The sequence below is a fragment of the Macaca fascicularis genome, chromosome 14, assembly GCF_037993035.2.
Source record: "Macaca fascicularis isolate 582-1 chromosome 14, T2T-MFA8v1.1".
Taxonomy (NCBI): Eukaryota; Metazoa; Chordata; class Mammalia; order Primates; family Cercopithecidae; genus Macaca; species Macaca fascicularis.
Genome location: NC_088388.1, coordinates 14,705,369 through 14,731,221, shown reverse-complemented (window position 1 = coordinate 14,731,221; position 25,853 = coordinate 14,705,369). Strand labels below are relative to the sequence as shown.

General features: G+C 39.3%; 1 long non-coding RNA gene across 1 annotated transcript in view; it reads right to left on the bottom strand.

Moving 5' to 3' along the window:
• LOC141408443 (uncharacterized) overlaps nt 1–24,464 on the bottom strand; it is a 48,519-nt gene extending 24,055 nt beyond the window's left edge. The window contains exon 1 of the long non-coding RNA XR_012423205.1: nt 24,334–24,464. This is a non-coding gene — a long non-coding RNA (uncharacterized lncRNA). The remainder of the gene's footprint in view (nt 1–24,333) is intronic.
• Nucleotides 24,465–25,853: the final 1,389 nt, after the last annotated feature.

The window sequence follows — 25,853 nt, the reverse complement described above, 5'->3', positions numbered from 1 at the left end:
TGAACAGTTATTTTGTTTCCTGTGCATTTCTAGCAAGTCATCAATTGTTCTATTTATCTGAATTCCTAGGCTACATTTGTTGGGCCTGCAGGAATTGACAGAGCACAACAGCCGTTTAGAATTCACTTGGTTTTACTTGCCTCTGATGATCTAGAGAGCTATGAGAGCTTTAAGGCTCCAGGCAAAAGAAAATTGCATAAAAGGCTTTCTAAATAAGTTCTGAACAGAAATTGTACATTATTTATTATTTGAAAAAGTAGGTAAGAATAAAAATGTTTAAATGATGTTTATTTCCAAGGTAATTCAATTCAATTAGTAATTTGAGTAGGTTTCACATCTTTCCCTTTAGGTAATGAAGAAATACTATGATATGGCTACGAAGTTTTAACATTCAAAAAAGACTGGCCTTGTTGTTAAATAAATTATATTGATTGGGATTTCTCTCAAACTAATCTGGTTGTATTGAACATTACTAAAATTAAGTGACACTCACTTGGATTATGTAGCAATAAAAATGTGAGACTTTCTAGTGATTTTTTTTATCCCAAGCCATTTACTACTGATGGGCCTTCATGTGTGTGCTTGAAAACAAAACATGTGCAAGTGTTAGACTGGTTTGAAGATTTGGGTGGTGAAAGGTAGCTAATTAGATGTCAGTGCTCTATCTAGAAGCCAATCTTGGAAAGATGTGATAATGCCCTTTTAAAATAGCTGAAAAGAAATTATTTTGTGTTTGTTTTTACTTCATTCTTGTTTCATTGTATAGTATTTAAGTGAAAGGAGATTTTTTATCCTTATACTGGTATTTGCATTTACCATTTTTTAATGATGGAGAGAAAAGTTAGTTGTCTTCCTTTGATATGTTTGGCATAGGACCTATGACACTTTGGATGTTTTTTGTCACAGTTCTGTCACTAGAATGCTAGCAATTAGATATATGCAATGAGCAACCTAACTACTTTAATACAATGGTTTGAAGTACCGCAGGCAGTAACTCCTAAATGCCAAATCATAGTGTTTTAATTTGTAACATGTTAAAAAGAATAATCAGACTTTCTGTAGTGTAAATATCTTATTAACTAATGTTTGTGCTGGTAAGTTACAGGGCTTTGACTCCTGGGTTGGAAAAAGGCAATGACCCCTGCTAAATTATGAGCATTAACACCAGTTGAGGCATCATCATCACACTCAGGAGAAGGGGGTCAACAAAATGAACTGCTTTTGTGAAACACAAGACTAGAAATTAAACTATTTGATCCCTCTAGGCCCAGGGACTATCATGGAAAAGGTGGGCCTGTGAGATTGTACGGGCCCATCTAATGGACTAGATAAGTTCAAAGATTTTCTGTAATTAAACATTAATATAAAAAGGACACTAATGAAAAACCAGAATCAGGGCATGTATTACAATAACAGGGCTTTCTTAGAGCATTGATCTGATGTTTAATAGAAAATTGAAAACATTGATAAAAAATTATGAAATCTTACCTTGTGGTCAAACTGATTAAAATTAGATTTGTTTATAAGGTTTTATTAAAATTAGCTTTAACATTAGTAATGCACTACAGGAAGGTAAAATTTTGGTTTTTGCTTTTGAACAAAGTGTTTGGATAGTATTAAGAGATAAAAAGTTTTTGTTTACCTTTTGAGTGAACTGCAGGGAGAAAACGGAGGGGGAAGAGACAGATTTAGTTGGCCTCATGCTGTCTTAAGTATTAGGTGTTACTGTTTGGGAAACTGTGTTTCCTCTGTATGGAAGAGTAAACGTTTTTGTATTATAATTTTGGCTACCTGAATGACAATTTTATAGTAACTTGTGATCTTATTTTGTGATATTGAACGTCAGTGAGACCTTTGAAATCTGACAGACTTTTTTGAGTTTTAAATTCAGTTTTCTGACCTCAAATTTTTTGGATCTTAAGTTTCCTGAAGTTCAAAAGAGACATGTTGGGCTTGCTAGGCTTATTTGTAATGTTAGAATTATAGAGGAGGCATTATCAAATCTGAGATGGTATTTAATTTCCTTTGAGTTATATTTATATAGATGTGTTATTAATATGTGTTCCAGGATTATATGAGATTCCTAAAATTCTGATATGTCTTAATATAGGTTGTCAGTAATATATGATTATTATGTTATATTGCTGTATACCACAGAAATAAATAAATTTCCTTGTCAATTATGTCTTTTATCTATGACTGTCTTAAGACTTTTGTCATCCATCATTGATGTTTTACTTTGTTCCTTCTCAATAAATGTGACTTATAATAAGCTACAGTCCAGTGCTTGCTTCTCTGGAGGAAATCATGAAAAGGACTCTTGAATACAAGTTTCTGATAGCTTTGGAGATTGTGTCATTGAATTAGAGAGAAAACTTCCAGGGTACCAATTGAAAGGCTGATGTGTTCATAAAGATTGCTAACCTAATATGAAGTAGAGCAGGAGTTGATTGCATGGATTGAACTAATGGAAGACAGAAATGATTTTTATGGCTTTTATTGTTCCAAATATTGCAGATTCTTTTTGTTTTGTGTCTAAAGTCTGGAGAATCTTTTTCTTTTGAGTTATTTATAGCCTCGAAATATACTTTAAGTGTATTGAGTATGCTTTTATAAACAGAATTTGAGTCATTTCCCTCTCTCTGCCTAATTTCTCCCAAATTTGTAAACTATTTGTGAATATCATTAATTCATGGCAATGTGTTTGTTTGCATACAGTTAATAACCACATGTTTTCTTTTGTAATGTGACACAGTTGAAGGAAATAGTTATTTTCTCAGGGCTTTGACTGAAATGACCTTGTGAGATGTTCCAAGAAAGCCAGTTTAGGAGAGTCTATATGGACAATGATTCTTGTTGCACTCTGTGTGGGTAATCAGGACAAGTATATGGGACTGAAGCTTATTTTGCAGGTAGATTGGTTCTTCTGTGATTTGTCTTTCGTGGAAGTGGTGGATTGAAGAGAGAACTATTGTATGTCTCAAAATTAACATAGCTCCCAACAACCAACTCCTTATTATACCTTTAACTGCAACCACCAGATACAAATGAGCCATCCAACTCATACCCCCCTTTGTAGGACTAGTAATAACAGCAGGAGTAGGATTGGAAGTTAGCCAGATTGCAACTTCCTTATCCTACTACCAATGTTTGTCCAAGGGTTTTATGGAAAGCTTGAATGGCATTGCCCAGAGTATTGTAACATTATGAAATCAAATAAATCCCTTGGCAGTGATCACTTTGCAAAATAAAAGGAGACTAGATCTTCTAACTGCTGCAAATGGTGACTTACGTCTCCTTCAGGAATAATAATCAACCAGGATTAGTAAGAAATGTCACCCTAAAGCCTGCTGACTGGCCTCCAAAATAATGACAACAGCTACCGAGTCATAGGGCTCCTGGTAAAGGGCACTAAACTGCATTTCATAGCTCCTTCCCTTGGCCAGCCCATCATTAATAATACTTGCCTTGGTTTTGAACCATGTTTGTTAATTTTTTTTTTTTTTTTTTTTTTTTTTTTTTTTTTTTTTTTTTAGATGGGGTCTGGCTCTGCCACCCAGGCTGGAGTGCAGCGGAGTGATCTCGGCTCACTGCAAGCTCTGCCTCCCGAGTTCACGCCATTCTCCTGCCTCAGCCTCCGGAGTAGCTGGGATTACAGGCGCCCACCACTACGCCCCACTAATTTTTTGTATTTTTAGTAGAGACTGGGTTTCACCGTGTTAGCCAGGATGGTCTCCATCTCCTGACCTTGTGATCCACCTGCTTTATCCACCCGCTCCATCCCGGATATCCCTATCTGAGACCAGTGAGTTCCACCCCTACCATTCTGTTGAAATTGCACTGGGAAGACCACACCTTCCTTCCTTCTTGCCAAATCAATGGCCTTCTGTTTATATTTTTCCCCTTTGAGTTCCATGCCATGTTCATTAAGCATCACTGAGCGGTGACAGCTTTGAGGATCAGGGTAAGGAATTTGGATGTCATCAGGCCATCAGTGAACAAAAAAACTAATGAATGCTCTTGAGCAAAAAATGACATGATTGGATCTGTGCTTTAAGCAGGTCCAACTGCAGATTGCGGAGGAAGGATTAAATTGGAGAGAATCTGAAGGCAAATTATGAACAATTAGTTTAAAATTGCTTGAATCCCTGTCCCCAAAAAAAATTTCTTGGAGTTGGAGATGACATGAAAAGAGGGTTCTATTGATTCTACCGATAATGTTTCAAGTAGTATCAAAGAACAATCCATTCTGAAGGCGGGAGCAAGGGAGGCAGGAATTGTAAAGCAGCGTAGTCTTCTAGTTTACTATCCTTACACCGTTCAGTCTGCAATAAGGTATTAAAAAAAGAGGTTTCTTTAGGTTTGGGGGTTTTTTTCCTAAAAAAAGATTTAATTATAAACTACTGAATTGGCCATAGTAATTATTTCCCCAATATCTAGCCTTAGAGAGAGATCCCAAGAATGTAGGCATGATGCCCAGAGCTGGGAACTCGAGGAGGGGGTATAATTTGTTTAGCTTCACAGCAGGAGACTCTGGCCCTGGCAGAGGAGAAGCTGATGGGGTTTTGGGTGGAGAAGGGAAACTGTAACGTATTTTTCTCATCTGGATGCAAGTTGAAGAGTTGCCAACATCAACAGGGTGTGGCCACCATCTTTCACAAATCCTTGAAAGAAGCTGCAGTGTCCTGTGGGTTTACACAATGCCCACTTCCTTCTGTTTCTTGCGTGTCCTCCCCAAGACACACAAACAGACTTCAAGTACTTTCAAGATGGATATTTGATAAATCAAAAACAAAACACATACATGAGGGAAATCTGGCCTTAGTCAAACAGTAAGAGGTTATTTTTCTTTTAAATTCCCTGCCCACTGATCTTTTGAAAGATAAGTGTTGTCGGGTGATTTTTTTTTTTAAAAAAATTGCCATCCATTTCTCAGGTCCTTATAGGGGCAGTGGTGTATGGAAGAATGAAGATATTATGTAATAAAGTGTTACAAGAGGCCCTATGCACACAATCAAAAATGTTAGTACATGTCAATCTCCTCTCTTCTTTCTTTTTATTTCACAGAATCAGAATCTCAGGATTTTAAGGAGCCCATAAGGTCAACTAATTCAGATTGTCTTTTAAATCTTAAATCCTGTCACTGTCAAGCATACCATCTTCTCCTTACACACTTCCAGTGATGAGAAATTTAAAGCTTTCTGGGCTATCTATTCTACTTTTGAACCATAGTATTGTTTTCCTAAAATTCTCTCTCTGTCTGTCTGTCTTTGTCAGAGGGGTTCTGTAAAACATCTAGTGCTTTACAAAGGTAACTGCTATTGTCTGAAATCATCACATATTTTGGAGCCAAAAACCAGTCTCAGATTGCACTGACTCCAGGGATACCTTATCAGAACCACACCAGGAAAGAGAGAACCAGGAAAGAGAGAACTGGCCTCTCTTTCAACCCCCATCAAGTCCTTCCCTTGGACTTGGTAGCCAATTTAACACAGGTGCATCCAAACACTTTTTATCTCTTTGTCCAAAACCTGTACTATGGGTGCTAGCAGAGATGGGTTTCATTCTTTCTCCAAGCATCTGATCTTCGCCATCTAACTGAAATGCAGAGTGTAAGGAGCTGTAAATGAGTCTGCCCCTTTTTTTCCTTGGAATCATTACTGCTGAATCATGGAAACACAGAATGGGAGAGTGACAAACACTCTTGAAGGTGGGGAAGTTGGAGCAAGCAAGCTCCTGCTGCTCTGACTTTAACCAGAAAGGTGGACTTTATCTATTTAATATTCTGAAATTCTGAAGAAAAAATTTGTTTTTAAGTTTCTTCCACATACAAACAGAAGTAAGGAATAAAGGAATGTGGACTAGAAAACACTGATCTAAACTAATCCTTTTATTGTCCATACAAGAGATGAGAAGATTAAGATTCAGACAGGGAAATAATTTTTCCAACAGTCACGTTATAAAGAAGCAGGAGAACTTGAACAAGCATTTTTTTTCTTTTAACTTTCAGGCTACTTTTTTTTGTATTCTAGACTCATGGGTATATGCAAGTGTATATCTGCAATTTTTGAAAAATCATCCAGTTTACTTGGGGTCCTCTCTAGCTACCTTTGAGACTCTAGGTTTTAGAATAAGGTAGAGCAGAAAGAGCTGCTCTTGAAGATATAAAATATAGATGCTACTTTTTATGTCTGGTACCAATAAATGCTACATTACTTCATGTCTTTTGGCTTTAGTTTTATTACCTATGATAAGAAAGGCTAAGCTTGCTGGTTTCTAGCTCTGATATTGCATTATTTTAGTGTTTTAGATCTATCCCAGAATTTTCTGGACATCTATGCAATATTTTAAATAGGGAAGGCCCCGTGGTTTTAGGATTAGGACAAGTTTACAGTATCTACATAGTAATAATTTGATAACCCTTTTTAAAGCAGTGAACAAGCTATTCATTGGACACACGTAGTGTGCCAGGCACTGTTAACAGAGGAGGGGACAGAAACGATCAAGGTAGACAGCACATTTCTTTTCCTCATGTCAGTTTTTCTAGATTTTCTTCATCATACCCTAGAAAATGATCTGAACTATAAATGCCCCCCACACTTCAAATATAGTGTTCATCTGGGAATTACCACATTAGAACTTCATTCCTCTTTATCTTGGTATGTGGCTCAACCCTGCTAAAATGTAAATAGCCCTGCTGAGGTTGAAGACAAGAAAACTCTCCACAATCATTTTCAGAATTCAGATTCCACAGAACCAGTCTTGTCTAGTCACTTGGAATGGGAGAAGGATCATATATATTGCAGTTATATCTTTTCTTTTCTTTCCTTTTTCTTTTTTTCAAGATGAAGTCTCACTCTGTCTCCAAGGCTGGAGTGCAGTGGCACAATCTCGGCTCGCTGCAACCTCCCCCTCCTGAGTTCAAGCGATTCTCCTGCCTCAGCCTCCTGAGTAGCTGGGATTACAGTGCCCACCACCACACCTGATTAATTTTTACATTTTTTTTTAGTACAGATGGAGTTTCACCATGTTGGCCAGGCTTTTCTCAAATTCCTGACCTCAAGTGGTCTGCACTCCTCAGTCTCCTGAAGTGCTGGGATTACAGGCATCAGTCACCATGCTTGGCCATTGCAGTTATGTCAATAACATAGTCCTATTGTAACCAATGGAGGGTGTCCAGTTTCTCAACATTTAGAGCAAAGAATTAGGCAAAATGCACAAACAAAGCAATGAAAGATAATTACAGATTTGTAGAAATGAAAGTACACTCCACAGAGTGAGAGCTAGTTAAAGCAAGTGGCTCAGGAGCACTGGTTACAGAATTTTCTGGGGTTTAAATACCCTCTAGAGATTTCCCATTGATTACTTGGTTTATACCCTATGTAAATGAAGAGGATGAAGTGAAATTAAAAAGTTATTGACTTGGTGTATACCCTATGCAAAAGAAGAGGATGTTTCCTGATATAGCTGAAGTCAAGTTATAAAGTTATTTACTTGAGTATAGAAAGTTGGGGTTTCACTCACTGGGGACAGGGCATAGCTAAACAAAAAGCAATAAAAACCTCAGCAGAGGTAAATGCCCGTGTCTGACAGCTTTGAAGACAGCAGTGGATCTCGAGCACGGAGGTTGAGATCTGAGAATGGACAGACTGCCTGCTCAAGTGGGTCCCTGATCCCTGAGTAGCCTAACTGGGAGACATCCCCTACTAGGTGTAGATCGACACCTCACACCTCACATGGTGGGGTACACCCCTGAGATGAAGCTTTCAGAGCAAGAATCAGACAGCAACACTCGCTGTTCAGCAATATTCTATCTTCTGCAGCCTCCGCTGCTGATACCCAGGCAAACAGGTTCTGGAGTGCACCTCAAGCAAACTCCAACAGACTAGAGCTGAGGGTCCTGATTGTTAGAAGGAAAACTAACAAACAGAAAGGACATCCACACCAAAACCCCATCAGTACATCATCATCATCAAAGACCAAAGGCAGATAAAACCACAAAGATGAGGAAAAAGCAGTGCAGAAAAGCTGGAAATTCAAAAATTCAGAGCGCATCTCCCCCTCCAAAGGAACGCAGCTCATCGCCAGCAATGGAACAAAGCTGGACAGAGAATGACTTTGACGAGTTGAGAGAAGAAGGCTTCAGTCGATCAAACTTCTCAGAGCTAAAGGAGGAACTACATAACCAGCGCAAAGAAACTAAAAACCTTGAAAAAAGAATGGATGAATGGATAACTAGAATAATGAATGCAGAGAAGACCTTAAAAGAACTGATAGAGATGAAAACCATAACATGAGAACTACGTGACAAATGCACAAGCTTCAGTAACTGACTCGATCAACTGGAAGAAAGAGTATCAGCGACTGAAGATCAAATGAATGAAATGAAGTGAGAAGAGAAGTGTAGAGATAAAAGAGTAAAAAGAAATGAATAAAGCCTCTAAGAAATATGGGATTATGTGAAAAGACCTAATCTATGTCTGATTGGTGTTCCTGAAAGTGATGGGGACAATGGAACCAATTTGGAAAACACTCTGCAGGATATCATCCAGGAGAACTTCCCCAACCTAGTAAGGCAGGTCAACATTCAAATTCAGGAAATACAGAGAATGCCACAAAGATACTCCTCGAGAAGAGCAACTCCAAGACACATAATTGTCGGATTCACCAAAGTTGAAATGAAGGAAAAAATGTTAAGGGCAGCCAGAGAGAAAGGTCAGGTTACACACAAAGGAGACCCCATCAGACTAACAGCAGATCTCTTGGCAGAAACTCTACAAGCCAGAAGAGAGTGGGGGCTGATATTCAACATTCTTAAAGAAAAGAATTTTCAACCCAGAATTTCATATCCAGCCAAACTAAGTTTCATAAGTGAAGGAGAAATAAAATCCTTTACAGACAAGCAAATGCTTAGAGATTTTGTCACCACCAGGCCTGCCCTATGAGAGATCCTGAAGGAAGCACTAAACATGGAAAGGAACAACAGGTACCAGCCATTGCAAAAAATATGTGAAAATGTAAAGTCCATCAATGCTAGGAAGAAACTGCATCAACTAGTGAGAAAAATAACCAGCTAATATCATAATGACAGGATCAAGTTCACACATAACAATATTAACCTTAAATGTAAATGGACTAAATGGGCCAATTAAAAGACACAGACTGGCAAATTGGATAGAGAGTCAAGACCCATCAGTTTGCTGTATTCAGGAGACCCATCTCACATGCAGAGACACACATAGGCTCAAAATAAAGGGATGGAGGAAGATTTACCAAGCAAATGGAGAACAAAAAAAAGCAGGGGTTGCAATCCTAGTCTCTGACAAAACAGACTTTAAACCAACAAAGATCAAGAGACAAAGAAGGCCATTACATAATGGTAAAGAGATCAATTCATCAGGAAGAGCTAACTATCCTAAATATATATGCACCCAATACAGGAGCACCCAGATTCATAAAGCAAGTCCTTAGAGACTTACGAAGAGACTTAGACTCCCATACAATAATAATGGGAGACTTTAACACCCCACTGTCAACATTAGACAGATCAACAAGACAGAAAGTTAACAAGGATATCCAGGAATTGAACTTAACTCTGCACCAAACGGACCTAATATACATCTACAGAACTCTCTACCCCAAATCAACAGAGTATACATTCTTCTCAGCACCACATCACACTTATTCCAAAATTGATCACATAGTTGGAAGTAAAGCACTCCTCAGCAAATGTAAAAGAACAGAAATTATAACAAACTGTCTCTCAGACCACACTGCAATCAAACTAGAACTCAGGACTAAGAAACTCAATCAAAACCACTCAACTACATGGAAACTGAACAACCTGCTCCTGAAATGACTACTGGGTACACAACGAAATGAAGGCAGAAATAAAGGTGTTCTTTGAAACCAATGAGAACAAAGATACAACATACCAGAATCTCTGGGACACATTTAAAGCAATATGTAGAGGTAAATTTATAGCACTAAATGCCCACAAGAGAAAGCAGGAAGGATCTAAAATTGACACCCTAACATCACAATTAAAAGAACTAGAGAAGCAGAGCAAACACATTCAAAAGCTAGCAGAAGGCAAGAAATAACTAAGATCAGAGCAGAACTGAAGGAGCTAGAGACACAAAAAGCCCTCCGAAAAATCAATGAATCCAGGAGCTGGTTTTTTGAAAAGATCAACAAAATTGATAGACTGCTAGCAAGACTAATAAAGAAGAAAAGAGAGAAGAATCAAACTGATGCAATAAAAAATGATAAAGGGGAGACCACCACCGATCCCACAGAAATACAAACTACCATCAGAGAATACTATAAACACCACTACGCAAATAAATTAGAAACCCTAGAAGAAATGGATAATTTCCTGGACACTTACACTCTCCCAAGACTAAACCAGGAAGAAGTTGAATCCCTGAATAGACCAAGAGCAGGCTCTGAAATTGAGGCAATAATTAATAGCCTACCAACCAAGAAAAAGTCCAGGACCAGACAGATTCACAGGAGAATTCTACCAGAGGTACAAGGAGGAGTTGGTACCATTCCTTCTGAAACTATTCCAATCAATAGAAAAAGAGGGAATCCTCCCTAACTCATTTTATGAGGCCAACATCATCCTGATACCAAAGCCTGACAGAGATACAACAAAAAAAGAGAATTTTAGACCAATATCCCTGATGAACATTGATGCAAAAATCCTCAATTAAATACTGGCAAACCGAATCCAGCAGCATATCAAAAAGCTTATCCACCATGATCAAGTGGGCTTCATCCCTGGGATGCAAGGCTGGTTCAACCTCTGCAAATCAATAAATGTAATCTAGCATATAAACAGAACCAAAGACAAAAGCCACATGATTATCTCAATAGATGCAGAAAAGGCCTTTGACAAAATTCAACAGTCCTTCTTGCTAAAAACTCTCAACAAATTCAGTATTGATGGAACGTATCTCAAAATAATGAGAGCTATTTATGACAAACCCACAGCCAATATCATACTGAATGGGCAAAAACTGGAAGCATTCCCTTTGAAAACTGGCACAAGACAGGGATGCCCTCTCTCACCACTCCTATTCAAGTGCTGGAAGTTCTGGCTAGGGCAATCAGGCAAGAGGAAGAAATCAAGGGTATTCAGTTAGGAAAAGAAGTCAAATTGTCCCTCTTTGCAGATGACATGATTGTATATTTAGAAAACCCCATTGTCTCAGCCCAAAATCTCCTTAAGCTGATAAGCAACTTTGGCAAAGTCTCAGGATACAAAATCAATGTGCAAAAATCACAAGCATTCTTATACACCAGTAACAGACAAACAGAGAGCCAAATCAGGAATGAACTTCCATTCACAATTGCTTCAAAGAGAATCAAATACCTAGGAATCCAACTTACAAGGGATGTAAAGGACCTCTTCAAGGAGAACTACAAACCACTGCTCAGTGAAATCAAAGAGGACACAAACAAATGGAAGAACATACCATGCTCATGGATAGGAAGAATCAATATCGTGAAAATGGCCATACTGCCCAAGGTAATTTATAGATTCAATGCCATCCCCATCAAGCTACCAATGAGTTTCTTCACAGAATTGGAAAAAACTGCTTTAAAGTTCATATGGAACCAAAAAAGAGCCCGCATCTCCAAGACAATCCTAAGTCAAAAGAACAAAGCTGGAGGCATCACGCTACCTGACTTCAAACTATACTACAAGGCTACAGTAACCAAAACAGCATGGTACTGGTACCAAAACAGAGATATAGACCAATGGAACAGAACAGAGTCCTCAGAAATAATACCACACATCTACAGCCATTTGATCTTTGACAAACCTGAGAGAAACAAGAAATGGGGAAAGGATTCCCTATTTAATAAATGGTGCTGGGAAAATTGGCTAGCCATAAGTAGAAAGCTGAAACTGGATCCTTTCCTTACTCCTTATACGAAAATTAATTCAACATGGATTAGAGACTTAAATGTTAGACCTAATACCATAAAAATCCTAGAGGAAAACCTAGGTAGTACCATTCAGGACATAGGCATGGGCAAAGATTTCATGTCTAAAACACCAAAAGCAATGGCAGCAAAAGCCAAAATTGATAAATGGGATCTCATTAAACTAAAGAGCTTCTGCACAGCAAAAGACACTACCATCAGAGTGAACAGGCAACCTACAGAATGGGAGAAAATTTTTGCAATCTACTCATCTGACAAAGGGCTAATATCCAGAACCTACAAAGAACTCAAACAAATTTACAAGAAAAAAACAAACAACCCCATCAAAAAGTGGGCAAAGGACATGAACAGACATTTCTCAAAAGAAGACATTCATACAGCCAACAGACACATGAAAAAATGCTCATCATCACTGGCCATCAGAGAAATGCAAATCAAAACCACAATGAGATACCATCTCACACCAGTTAGAATGGCGATCATTAAAAAGTCAGGAAACAACAGGTGCTGGAGAGGATGTGGAGAAATAGGAACACTTTTACACTGTTGGTGGGATTGTAAACTAGTTCAACCATTATGGAAAACAGTATGGCGATTCCTCAAGGATCTAGAACTAGATGTACCATATGACCCAGCCATCCCATTACTGGGTATATACCCAAAGGATTACAAATTATGCTGCTATAAAGACACATGCACACGTATGTTTATTGCAGCACTATTCACAATAGCAAAGACTTGGAATCAACCCAAATGTCCATCAGTGACAGATTGGATTAAGAAAATGTGGCACATATACACCATGGAATACTATGCAGCCATAAAAAAGGATGAGTTTGAGTCCTTTGTAGGGACTTGGATGCACCTGGAATCCATCATTCTTAGCAAACTATCACAAGAACAGAAAACCAAACACCGCATGTTCTCACTCATAGGTGGGAACTGAACAATGAGATCACTCGGACTCAGGAAGGGGAACATCACACACCGGGGCCTATCATGGGGAGGGGGGTGGGGGGAGGGATTGCACTGGGAGTTATACCTGATGTAAATGACGAGTTGATGGGTGCAGCACAGCAACATGGCACAAGTATACATATGTAACAAACCTGCACGTTATGCACATGTACCCTACAACTTAAAGTATAATAATAATAAATAAACTAAAAAAAAAAAAAAATAATAAGAAACAGAAAAAAAAAAAAAAAAAAAAAAAGAACAAAGCTGGAGGCATCATGCTACCTGACTTCAAACTATACTACAAGGCTACAGTCACCAAATCAGCATGGTACTGGTACAAAAACAGAGATATAGACCAATGGAACAGAACAGAGCCCTCAGAAATAGTACCACACATCTACAACCATATGATATTTGACAAACCTGAAAAAAAACAAGAAATGGGGAAAGGATTCCCTATTTAATAAATGGTGCTGTGAAAATTGGCTAGCCATAAGTAGAAAGCTGAAACTGGATCCTTTCCTTACTCCCTATATGAAAATTAATTCAAGATGGATTAGAGACTTAAATGTTAGACCTAAAACCATAAAAACCCTAGAAGAAAACCTAGGTAATAGCATTCAGGACATAGGCATGGGCAAGGACTTCATGTCTAAAACACGAAAAGCAATGGCAACAGAAGCCAAAATTGACAAATGGGATCTAATCAAACTAAAGAGCTTCTGCACAGCAAAAGAAACTACCATCAGAGTAAACAGGCAACTTACAGATTGGGAAAAATTTTTTGCAATCTACTCATCTGACAAAGGGCTAATATCCAGAACCTATAAAGAACTCAAACAAATTTACATCAAAAAAGTGGGCGAAGGATATGAACAGACACTTCTCAAAAGAAGACATTCATACAGCCAACAGACACACGAAAAAATGCTCATCATCACTCGCCATCAGAGAAATGCAAATCAAAACCACAATGAGATACCATCTCACACCAGTTAGAATGGCAATCATTAAAAAATCAGGAAACAGCAGGTGCTGGAAAGGATGTGGAGAAATAGGAACACTTTTACACTGTTGGTGGGACTATAAACTAGTTCAACCATTCTGGAAGACAGTGTGGCGATTCCTCAAGGATCTAGAACTAGAAATACCATTTGACCCAGCCATTCCATTACTGGGGATATACCCAAAGGTTTGTAAGTCATGCTGCTATAAAGACACATGCACACTTATGTTTATTGTGGCACTATTCACAATAGCAAAGACAGAATCAACCCAAATGTCCATCAGTTACAGACTGGATTAAGAAAATGTGGCACATATACACCATGGAATACTATGCAGCCATAAAAAAGGATGAGTTCGTGTCCTTTGTAGGGACATGGATGCAGCTGGAAACCATCATTCTCAGCAAACTATCACAAGAACAGAAAACCAAATACTGCATGTTCTTACTCATAGGTGGGAATTGAACAATGAGATCACTTGGACACAGTAAGGGGAACATCACACACCGGGTCGTATTGTGGGGAGGGGGCAGGGGGGTGGGATAGCATTAGGAGATATACCTAATGTAAATGACGAGTTAATGGGTGCAGCACACCAACATGGCAGATGTATACATATGCAACAAACCTGCACGTTGTGCACATATACCCTCGAACTTAAAGTATAATAAAAAAAAAGAGAGAGAGAAAGTACAGCTTAAAAAAAAAATACCACTATCATTCTTCACAGAATTAGAAAAAACAATTCTAAAATTCACATAGAACCAAAAAAAGAACCCACATAAAAACAAACAAACAAACAAACAAACAAAACGAAGAACCCAGAATCAGGATCAGGATGAGAAGTGCTTAAAGAGGGAGGTGGTGGCAAAGAGGACAAAGTTGTAGAATTTTATATTTTTGTTTAAAGCAGGTCTTGTCTGTCTTTGTAAATAGTTATTTTAGCTCATTGAAAGTAACATAAACATTCATTTATTTATTTTGCTGTAACCAGAATAAATAGATGTTCTCTGAAATCTGTTCTCAGTCTTCAAATAGACTTATAAACCAGCTTGGTAAAACCTAGAAAATAGTTGCCCAACCACATCTGTAGGGCATCTGTGGCCTTTCACCCATAGTGCCTGCTGTCTGTTCTTTGAAGAGACTCTGATTCTTTGATCCTGCTTGGAGTGATGCGGGGGATAGGCCCTCTTCTGGGAAGCCATAATAATGTGGTATTCCCTGCTGAGAGAGCCCACCCTGAGCTTTTCTTTAAAAAGCTTTCTGAAACCAGGAACATGGGCAAGCATGGAGTCATTGGGAATTATGTATCCTATTGACTCTTGTGCATTGCGACATCAAGTTATCCCTTAAAATAGACCTGGAAATAGCTCTGAAAATCATCCAGAGCTGATGTGACTTGGGGAAAGTATAATTACCCTGAACTTGCTTGATCTCAAAAGTGGCATTTTGTTGGCAGGTCTTGATCTCAAGAAAGAGAGGCAGTTGTGGCTGGAGGTAGTCGGTTAGGTTGATGAATGTTCACTGGAGACGGCTGCTCAGCTGCTTCCCAGATGCTGGGAAAGACCTCATCTATGCGAGGCCATAAAAAGCCACACAAGTGAGGACACCTCAGTCTATGTGGATGTTGATGGTTTGGGGAAGGGAAGAGTTGGGGCAAAGAGGAGGGAAAGCTATAGGTCATGATGTATCCGTTTATTTTATTGAATCATTAATTAGTCCTGAAAATCTAAAATTAGTCTTGAAATTGTCTCTGCCAGATGAGGCAAGATGACAGAAAAATAACAAAAACCAGGTTGTTTCTGTGCACTGCCTACATTATATCTTTGGTTGAGGTCTCAAGACATCACTCTTCTCAAGTTGCTCACCAATTAGTTCAATCAATTTAAAAGCAACCACACCTGGCAAAGAATGCCTTCTTACCCATTTATTGCCTCTCCTCAACACCAAATTTCAATATGCATAATGCAGAAAAAAAAAATCTAGATTGACTTTATCTCATTGTGATTATTTCACTTTTCTGTATGCCTCTCAAGTCAACATTTATTTAGCCCTCTATGTTTAATGGTGCTGTGCCAGGTATAGTGGCAATGAGAAATATGCATCAGACAATGTTAAGGTTGATGTCCCTCTAATGCTCTGGCTATACATTGTCTTGATTTCCATACCTCACCAACTTCAAATTCTATGCCACCCCAGTCACATGACTTGGCAGCCCCATTCCAACCCTCACCATAATAGAAAATTGCTTAATTCTAAAATCTCAAACTCTAAAATTTCCCTTTACTAAAACTGCCTGTTCTACTCTGCAACTCCCAGCCAATCTATTCTTGGTTTTCATGAGTTCGTGCTTCTCAGGCTCTCCCAAATTCCTAAGCCCATTAGCCCAGCCCTCAGTGAATCCCACCACCATCTCTCACCATGTTGGTTTTTTCCCATGATATCCATAACCTTAGTCAGGTTGCTGGTGGGCTTAGCTATTTAAATGAGGCCTCTTTTTCCACAAGGACATTCACTGCTTCCTCAAATTTTTTCTGAGCTTCTTTTTGATTTCCTATCCTCTTCCCCACAGCCACCTCAAGACAACCTTTCTTGACACCCTCAGCTGGATATGATTTCTCCCTTTTCTGAACTCTCACAGCTTGTACTTGTTATACCCTCATGGTTCTCAGAACTTTCTGACTCAGATAATAGTCGTGTCTATTTGTGTAGTTTCTCTTCGAGGTCTTTTAGGGTTGAAGTTCTTATTCATCTTTATATTTCAGTGCTTAGCACAGTGCCTGGCATCAAAAAGATGCCTAGTGACTATTTTCTGAATTTAATTGGACAACTTTTCTACAAAGGAACTTTTAAAAAATAATAGCTTCACCAGGATATCAGCTGCAAAGTTTGGAGGGAGTAGCTTTAAAAAGAAGCATAATAAAATGCACACTGAGAATTATTAGTTTTCTATTGCTGCATAATGGATTAACACAAATTTATCAGCTTAAAACAACAGACTTGTATTATGTCATAGTTTTGTAGGTCATAAGCTCAACACAGCTTGGATAGGCTCTCTGCCTATAGTCTCCCTCCTGAACAGGGTAAGTGAGGACATTGAGGTTGTTTAGCTCCACCCACCTTTTCAAGCAGAATGTCACCTCTTTCTGCAACTTGTCAAGTAGAAAGAGGACATTTTAACGTTCCTTTTGCAGATGAGAAGTCATAGGTTGAAGTTACTTGGAAATAACTTTCTGCTTACTTCAAGGAGGAATTTTTCTTAAAGTCAAAAATTTTTTATATTTATCCAAAGAAAAAAGGGACTGACTTGAGCGGTTGCAAACCCTTGGGATAAAGACAACTTCTGGAAACAGAGCAGAGGTGGATTTATTCAGCCTCTTTCAGACATTCATGCCAAGATATTTGTAGGGATAATCCCAGCTGGAATGTCAACTAGGAAAAATAATATCTTGTTATGGCCATTGCAGAAAGGTGTTAACATTCTGTCCCCTTGAGTGACCCTGGTGCTGAGGCATGTCTGGGCCCTCCTCTGCTGATCATTTGCTAGGTCATCTTCAGCAAATGCAAGCTAGCTTGTACTCCCTCACCCATCAGATGTGGGCTCATAGCCAGGCTGTCATGAAGACCGGATGTTGATGGATATAAACTTTAAAAGAGTTACGCCCTTGAAAGGCAATTTTATCATTACCTCTAATCACACCACCACCTTTGTGTTAACTTTTCTGTTACTGGAGCATCTTAGGATGGACCTCCCTCTACTGATTGTTGAAAAACTGACAAGTTTTACGTTGTGGTATCTCATTTTAGGAGACATCCAAACACATACAATACTTTGTTCAATTCTACAGGCCACCTCATATTCATTGGTTAATTTGGTTCTTCTTGGGTAGGTGTTGTGGCTCACACCTGAAATCCCAGCACTTTGGGAGACCAAGGTAGGTGGATAACCTGAGATCTGGAGTTTGAGACCAACCTGGTTAACATGGCAAAACGCTGTCTCTACTAAAAATACAAAAATTAGCCAGGTAAGGTGGCATGCATCTGTGGTCGCAGCTATTTGGGAGTCTGAGGCATGGGAATTGCTTGAACCTGGGAGGCAAAGGTTGCGGTAAGCCAAGACCACACCATTGCACTCTGGCCTGAAGGACAGAGCGAGACTCCATCTCAAAAATAAATAAATAAGTAAATAAAATAAAATAAAATAAAAATGTCTTCTTCACAGCCATGTAACACAATCCTAACAATTCATAGAACTCAAATCCGTACAAGTCAAGCCACACTTTGAATGCATAAAAAGAAATCGCTATTACAAAGAAATGTGGTGAATTTCTTCATCATACTTCTAAGGGGCTGCCTTTCTTTCCTTTGTCATTTGACTCAGTTCTGTCCCAAGAACATGGAGTTACTCACTACATGTCTTGTTGATGAATGATATATTTGGACCATGCCACAGCAACAGGTGGGGAATGGCTGGAATCCTGGCAGTCTTGGTTCATCATCGCTCTACTGGAGCTTGAGGTCTGAGACTGTGCAGGGTTATGCAAGGACCACACAAGGACATGGGGTTTGAATAGTGTACTAGGTTTCTGAGTTTAAGGGTCTCTGCTTTCATTGCTATCAGAAAAAGAGGGGGTTTTTGTTGTTGCTGTTGTTGTTTATGGTGACTTACTCAGGAACAGAGATGAGGTAGTATTTTACTAGATTTTAAAATTTTTCTAAGGACGTTTAATTTCCATGGCTCACTTCCTTTTTCCCTTTCATTTAAAAATCTCTAAGGAACATCTACCTCGGAAACGGTGCCTTCCCATGTAGCAGGACGAGCCACAGACAAAACCCCTCAGACAGCAAGGTAGTGAAGGGAGTGGCTTTAATCAGTTGGGAGTATCGGCAGGCTAGTGTCTTAAAATACGAGCTCCTCAGGTGCTCAACTTCTCTCTCTTTTAAGGGCTCACAACTCTAAGGGGGTCCATGTGACAGAGTCATGATTGATTGAGCAAGCCAGGGGGTATGTGACAGGGGCTGCGAGCACCAGTGGTCAGAGTGAAACACAACCGAAAAGGAGGTTTCACAATGTCCTTCCATACAATATCTGGAATCTATAGATAACAGTTGCTAGGTCAGGGGTTGAATTTTAACTACCAGACTTAGGTCAGGCAGGCCTAGGCCTGGTTTCGGGTCTGGTTCCTTGGTTTCGGGTCTGGTTCCTAGGCGCCGGGCTACCTGCCTTTAGTTTTACTTCTCTTTCCTTTTCTGAGTATAAAACAGTATAAAACAATATAAGAGGGTCTCTCTCTTCCCTCATTTCCCCCCTTTGAGACTCTCACTTTTTATTAGTGGGAGTTCTCACTCTTATTTTCGCTATTCATGTCTTTTTGTGCTATAGATTGATAGTGATTCACATAGTACATTTGTGTTGAAGCATTCTGGTGAACTAAGGTAGCGATGAGGCTTTTTATCATTTGAAGAAGTACAGGTAGCAAACAAGGGAGCAGTAAGCAGGTTTCCTATTACTACTATAACTCTTATCATAAGAGTTTTAAATCTTCTTAGTGCTGGGAACCAATTTCTAAACATAGCCTTAGGATCAAATCCATGCCACACTTGCATGGGCACATGTGCTAGTTTTGTTATATCTTTAACTATGTCTTCATCTACTTACCCCTGATCATCTATGTGTAGACAGCAATTAGTAAGGTTAAATTTCTTACAAACCCTTCCTTCAGCTGCTAGCAAGTAGTCCAGAGCTAGTGTATTTTGATAGATAGCATTCTTCATCTGAATTTCTCACCAGGCTAGAATAGTCAAGGCTTAACCAGTTTTATTAGTGATGATTTCTAAAACAGCTTGCAACCATATGATTCAGATGAGCATGTAAACGGGGGTCCAGTATCCCCATGAGCCATCTTGTGTCTAAGTGGCAGGCCTATAGTATTGTATACTTTTTTTAAGAGGCCATTCATCATCTTTTTAATTATCTATGCCTACGTTTCACTTTTTGCCGGAAGCATAGACAGGGAAGCCCAGGAGTTCGCGTGTTTTTTATGGGTAGTAGGAAGAAAGATGGTTTAATAGTGCCAATAACACAACTACCTGTCCACTGGTCAGGCAGCTTAGCGTAGGTTCTATGTCCACATATCCAGTATAGCCTAGTGGGTGCCATCTAGTCCCGGTGGGATTCTGGGTGGGCTTAAACAGTCTGCAACTTTGGAAATTTACTGAATGGATTTCTATCTGTGTGGTTTGAACTCCACCATCTAACTGCTTTTGTGGTACCATTATACAGTTTCTGTCCTAGGCAACTAAGTCATCCTACAGATTGAGTGAATTTTTTCCTTTTTCTAGCTATGCAATATTGTCCAATAATTGAGACTTTTAGAACCTAGAAATGATCAGGGTGATTCTTTAGGGCTGGGAATTCGTCAGGAATTGGGTCTGTAGGCACTAATTCTTGGGCTTCTTATGGCCATTGATCTCCTATTACAGTTCTTTCACAAACATAACATTGAGAGACTGGAGCACATACCTTGGATAGAATAGCATTATACAAACAAGTTTCTTTTAGAGTCCTGGTACACTTATAATAACCATAAAATAATAGGACTGTAACAATCTTTTGTCCTACCTCAGTGACTTGATGTATACACTGGGAACAGTCCTCAGTCTGAGGAAGGTCAGTTGAAGTCCTTACTGTACAAGTCCAAATTTTAAGGAAAATGAGTCCTGCGATGAGTTCTCATGCTTTGGCCATGCATGCACCAGTCAGCTTCTGGGTGTGACTGGAGCAGGGCTTGTTGTCTTTTTCAGAGTGACTTTGCAGGGGTTGGCAAAGCTGCTCCCATCCATGTACAGCTCCCAGTCTGCTGATATTTAAGGATGGTCTCGGAGGTTGGGCCCACTAGAATAAACTGAGTCTAATATCTCTACACAGTTATGTTTAACTGGGCTCTCTGACACCAGGAGTAAGGTGGCAGGGTTTAGGGTGTTACAAACTTCAATGGTTATGTGGGGATTTTCACAGAGCAAGCTTTGGTATCTAGTTAGTCTAGCATTCATTAGCTAATGGTGTCCTTTGGTATTTATTAAAGTCACCAGAGCATGGGGGACCAGCCTTTGGAAACCCCGTCTAGTTGTTTCGAGAGACAGGCCACTGGCCTTGGACAGGGCCCTACAGTCTGGGTTAAAACTCCAACTGCCATTTTTTTTGACATCTAGAGTGTAAAAAGTTTTGTCAGGTCAGGTAGCCCCAGGGCTGGGGCCAACCTGTGTTTTTCTTTTAACTCATGGAGGGCTTGTTGCTGTTGGTTGTAATAGATGTAGTTTATCTAATTTATATTTTTATTAACTGTCACCCACTAAAATATTGAATTAAGTCCTGTAGCTATTTGATTTCAAGCTTTAAATTGATCTGGTATTCCTTGCAGGGCTCCAATTGCATCTAAACAGATGTGAGAGTTGAAAGACCTACAAGGGGCTTCTCTCACTTTACGATGTCTTTTTTTTTTTTTCTTCCTCTGGTTGATGAAATGCCAGGGTGAAAGGGATAGCCAAATGGACTAAAGCACAAGTGCCACTCTAGTTATTCATCAGAGTGCCCAGTAAAGGTCCACCACAATACCACCACACATCTGCTCGGGGATGAACAAGGGCTGACTGATTGATAAGCTCTTGAAAATTCTTAAGCTCATCACATCCCTTCAGGTCTCCAAGGAATGCTAAGTTTCCTCCCTGTTGTGAGAGACACAAAGTGAACTTAGTGTTGGGAGATGGAGGCTGGAAGGCCCTCGGGGGCTGACCCACAGGTTGCCAGACTTTGGGACATAGCAGAGAGAGCTTGGCATGACTTATTACTTCAGGCTGTAGAATCCTTGAAAAGAGCTACTATGTAGCCCATGCCTGGTCAACTGGAGGACCACCTTAGTGGAAGGCGAGCAATCAGGGCCTCTGGCCTGCCATGTGCACAAGCATAACAATTCTTTTGTTTAACGTGCAGATGGAATATTTGATCCACTCCAACCAGGCATTTGCATCTTGGTATGCTGTCTTAATTGCCAAAGTTTGTTTTAAGTCTTTAACTTCTATGATCCTCTACTAAAATGAATGTTTTCTTTAGCACCTATTTTTATTAGTTTTTAGACCAAAGAAAGCCAAATACCATTTTACATTTAATAATGCTTTTTGTATGATTTTTATACTAGATAAGCTAAATTTTACCTTTATATTAGTGTGTTATTAATGTTAAACTTAATTTTAATGAAACCTTGTAGACATATTTATCCAATTTTTCATGCTTGACCATAAGGTAAGATTTTATAGACTCTTTTTAACCTTTTATAATTTTTGTTAAAGAGCAGGTCGGTGCTTTCAGAGAAACCTGTTGCATTTTTCCTTTAATGTCCAGTTCACAGAAAAACTGGCTGATATCTTTTTAACTTTAGTTAATATGTTTACACACAGTATTTTCTTTACAATTGACATTTTAAAACTTTCTTAAACTTTCAAACAATTTTTTTAACCTTTTAATGTAGGTAAAAATCCACATTTTTATGCCTCCTTATAATCTTTTTACCAAAGGTATATTTTACTTTTCTTACACACCTTGCACATAAACTGTTTTTTCAATAGTACTGAGAAAGCCTTATTATTTTTAAATGATACGACATTTTTTGAATAATTTTTTATAACTTCTTTTTCTTTCATGACTTTCACAGACAATTCTTCGACATGCCTCAACTTTCTGACTTATTGCAAACATTTTTTTCTTTAAACAACCAGTTAATTTATTTCAGGACAAGAATCTACCATATAACACTCCTTTTACATAAATACTGCCTCTCCCTTTTTTTCCTTTTTTTTATCCGTTTTTTTTTTTTTTAAGATAACCATTCTCTTTTTTTTTTTTTTTTTTTTAAAGCAAACTTTCTTTATGTCTATGGACTAGACTGTCTAAGGCCACAAGATTGGAAGTTACTATAATACATGTTACACTGTTAACTTTTAGCAAACTTTACTTTTATTGAAAACCTTGTAAGTTTGGGATTTCAATTATCCTTTGCTATTAATAAGACCTCGTTTACTCTAAATTAACTTAGAGTTGGTATAGATGGCCTTTTTTTTTCTGTTAGCAAAGCAGCTGCCTCTACAGATTGAATGCATCTGGGCCATCTGCGGGTTACTGAGTTAAGGATTTTTGATAAGAAGGCCTCAGTGCTTTCGGGATACGCCCTTGTTTACACTGACAAAAAAGTGGTATTACAGTGTTACAGGGCTACTGAGAATACCTTTAGTTATCAATGATAGATTTTAAATTTACCTTGGCTTTTAAAGGAATAGGGTATATTGTTTTTTTCTTAACTACCTGTATATTTCTCTTTCTCTTTTTCTCTCTTTGACTTTCTGTCTCTGTCTCTCTGACTTTCCTTTTGCCTCTGTCTCTTCCTCTCTGCCTCTCTCTTTCTCTGTCTCTCTCTTTTCTTGACTCCTTCTTTGTCTCTCTGTCTCTTCCTCTCTGTCTTTTCCTCTCTCTCTTTGCCTTTTTTTCTCTCTGTCTCTTTCCTTTCTCTCTGCTGGTCTTTCCTTGTCTCTGCCATCCACTTATGCTGCTGTTCTCTTACCTACTGTGGCGGGGAAGTGGGTCTAAAATCAACTATAACTGTCTATGTACAGAAACTGATCTGGGTGCCTTGACTTACAGGTTACCTTGTGCCATACTTTTGAAACAAGGGACCTGTCTAGGCTTCCTTCTGATGGCCAACCCACCTCTAATGCTGGCCGGTCTATTTCACACAAAGTTCTAAGTTTTCCTGGTGTCATAGTAACACCATAATCTCCCTTAAATCCTTTCTTGAAATGTTTCAATATAGTTCCTAGTGGGGTGGGCTTATTTGTGCCTGACCCATGCTTCTTCGAGACAAAACACCACTCTCACACCGTACGCACACCACAAAACAAAGAACAGGTAAAAAGGCACACACACACTTTTGCAGTTTACACCAAACCAAAATCAAAACCAAAATCGAGTATCCAGAAATCCAAACTGGGTCAAAACCAAAACCAAAGTATCAAGCAATCTAAGTCAAGTCAAAAACAAAAACCAAAGTGCCGGTACAGGCACACCCTGGGTGATCAGACCACTCTTCCATTCAAATGGAGTAGGCAAGTTCCCAAGACCAGTCCTGTCAAGCAATTCAAGCCAAACCAAAACCAAAACCAAAGTGCCGATAAAGGCACGCCATGGGTGATCAGGCCACGCTTCCACTCAAATGGAGTGGGCAAGTTCCTAAGACCAGTCCTGTCAAGCAATTCAAACTAAGTCAACACCACAACCAAAGTCCTGATAAAGGCACGCTGTGGGTGATCAGGCCACGCTTCCACCCAAATGGAGTGAGCAAGTTTCAAAGACTAGTCTTACCAAGTTTTAGATGTCTGGACTCCAAGTGCCAGCTTCTTCCCGGTGTTCAGCCACTGCGTTGATCCTCCACCAGGGCCTGCCACACACTGCTCTGGCTAGGCGTCCCACCCAGGCAAATGCCTACCCGGGAGCGCTCTCAGGATCCCTGTGGGGCTGGTCGGAGTCCCCTGCAGGGATGTTCCACAGGTCAGGCTAAAGCCGCCTAAGGAGCTGCCTGGATCATCCGCCAATCACCTCGCTTCCGGGTCAGGGAACCAAGAAATGTAGCAGGACAAGCCGCGGACAAAGCCCCTGACACCAAGATAGTGATGGGAGTGGCTTTAATCAGCTGGGAGTATCGGCAGGCTAGCGTCTTAAAATACAAGCTCCTCAGGTGCTCAACTTCAGTCCCTTTTAAGGGCTCTCAACTCTAAGGGGGTCCACGTGAGGGGGTCCATGTGAGAGGGTCGTGATCCACTGAACAAGCCAGGGGGTACATGACTGGGGCTGTGAGCACTGGTGGTCCCAGTGAAACAGCACTGAACAGGAGGTTTCACAAAGTCCTTGCATACAATGTCTGGAATCTATAGATAACAACAGTTGCTAAGTCAGGGGTCAAATTTTAACTACCAGGCTTAGGTCAGGCAGGCCCAGGCCTGGTTTCCGGTCTGGTTCCTTGGTTTTGGGTCTGGTTCCTAGGCACCGGGTTACCTGCCTTTCATTTCACTTCTCTTTCCTTTTTTGAGGTTACCTGCCTTTCATTTCACTTCTCTTTTCCTTTTCCTTTTTTGAATATAATATAATTGTATATTATACAATTATATTGTATAATATAAAACAATATGAGAGGGTCTCTCTCTTCCCTCACCCAAGAATGTCACCTTTGGTCCGGTATACTTTCAAGTTTCTTTCTTTCTTTCTTTTTAAACTTCTGTATTGAGGCATACTTCATATATTATAAAAGTCACCCACTTAAAGTGTGCAATTCAATGGTTTCTAGTCTATTCACAGTTTTAAAACCATCACCAAAATCTAATTTTAGAAACTTCTATCAAAAGAAATACCATACTCTTCCCAACCGGATCTCAAGGCAGCCACTAATCCTCTTTCTGTCTCTAAATATCTGTCTATTCTGAAGATTTCATTGAAATGGAATCTGACAATCTATGGTCCTTTGTGAATGGCTTTTCCACTTAGCATGATGTTTTCACGGTTCATTTATGTTGTATGTGGCATGTGACAGTACTCTATTCCTTTTTTATGGCCAAATAATATTCCATTTAACAGATATGCCATCCTCTTTCTTTTGATTAATCAGCTTTCAATGCTCTGAGCCACCAGATCTCTTACCTATTCTCAATATTTCCCTCTCTGGGGAGGCCATATCTCTTTCTAGGGGAGATTCGATCTGTGTTTTGCTATAACTAGCCCCAACTGCCTTATTGCTTTTCATAATTATAGTATCTGAAGGGTTTGCAGGTCTGTTAATATGGCCTGCTTTTTTCCCTGCTGATTCTCAGTTACAGGGGCTTGACTCTATA